The sequence below is a fragment of the Bos indicus x Bos taurus genome, chromosome 3, assembly GCF_003369695.1.
Source record: "Bos indicus x Bos taurus breed Angus x Brahman F1 hybrid chromosome 3, Bos_hybrid_MaternalHap_v2.0, whole genome shotgun sequence".
NCBI classification, from domain to species: Eukaryota; Metazoa; Chordata; class Mammalia; order Artiodactyla; family Bovidae; genus Bos; species Bos indicus x Bos taurus.
In genome coordinates, this window is record NC_040078.1 from 22,807,467 (window position 1) to 22,808,995 (window position 1,529).

General features: G+C 34.5%; 1 pseudogene across 1 annotated transcript; it reads left to right on the forward strand.

Annotated features, from left to right (window-relative positions):
* Window positions 1-439: 439 nt before the first annotated feature.
* LOC113888157 lies at window positions 440-972 on the forward strand (annotated as a pseudogene). Its single transcript, XR_003509873.1, has one exon. The product of XR_003509873.1 is annotated as a 60S ribosomal protein L23a pseudogene (transcript).
* The last annotated feature ends 557 nt before the right edge of the window (window positions 973-1,529 follow it).

Consider the following 1,529-nt stretch of genomic DNA (forward strand, 5'->3'; position numbering starts at 1 on the left):
TAGTTTAGGGAAAGTAATAATCATTTACATAATTTTAAATATAAATTTAAAATAAGAAAATTAAGAATTTCTAGAGAAAGAGGTTTATACTTATATTTAAATGCTATATTTCCTGAAGTAAAAATACATTGCTTAATTCCTAACCTGAGAAAATAAAAGATTTCGCTATAGATTCAATTGATGTTCTTGATTAGTTAGCACACACACACACACACACAAAATGAAACATCACAGGTGCATCTTAATACATTTTAAAAATTAAACAATTTAAATATTATATATATTTGAGATGACTCGGAAAAGTTAGAATACTTTAGTAATTTTGATCTAAAAGTGACTATATATTTTCTTTCAGATTTTCTTATAATGTGGAAAATAATAACAGCATAATACTCCACTCTATACAAGTCTTGGGTTTATATTGACTTGAAAATCCTAACTAGCCTTTTCATGAAGATGGCGCCGAAGGCGAAGAAGGAAGCCCCTGCTCCTCCTAAAGCTGAAGCCAAAGCAAAGGCTTTGAAGGCCAAGAAAGCAGTGTTGAAAGGTGTCCACAGCCACAAAAAAAAAGAAGATCCGGATGTCGCCCACCTTCCGGCGGCCCAAAACACTGCAGCTCAGGAGGCAGCCCAAATATCCTCTGAAGAGCGCCCCTAGGAGAAACAAACTTGTCCACTATGCCATCATCAAATTCCCCCTCACCACCGAGTCAGCCATGAAGAAAATAGAAGACAACAACACACTGGTATTCATTGTGGATGTCAAGGCCAACAAGCACCAAATTAAACAGGCTGTGAAGAAGCTCTATGACATTGACGTGGCTAAGGTCAATACTCTGATCAGGCCTGATGGAGAGAAGAAGGCATATGTTCGACTGGCTCCTGACTATGATGCTTTGGATGTTGCCAACAAAATTGGCATCATCTAAACTGAGTCCAGCTGGCTAATTCCAAATATAAAAGTTTTCACTATTAAAAAAAAGAAAATCCTAACTAAATTGCACTTCCTAAATTTCCTATACTGGTTGTACTGGTCAAACTGGCATATGTTACATCCAATAAATATTAAATTATATAAAGTTTTAATTTTATGTGTTCAAATATATTAAATATACTAGATAGGTAATATCTTTAAATGGGAATTAACACTTATAATTCTAGAAACCAGAGTACTCAACTATTCCACTTACAATTTTTGGTAAATATTTTTAGGTGTCATCTAATCTATGATTCCACATATACTAAAAAGTGATTCCAACATTCTCATGTCCCAACTGTGCAGCTTAATTTACAATGTCAAGGTCTAGAGTTCACTTGAAGTGTTTGATTAATATTAAATTAAGTAATTCATAATCTTTCATTGCCAGCAAAGCCCTCTCTCCCCCACTTTCTTTTTCCTCTTTGCCCTAATTTCCTGATAGATTTTGGTTGACAACAGAAATACCACTTTGGCTGGAGAATGCTGTTGTTTTCTGAGTTCACATACCTTTCTATATTTTATAGTTATGTGCCTGGCCTATGGGTATTCTT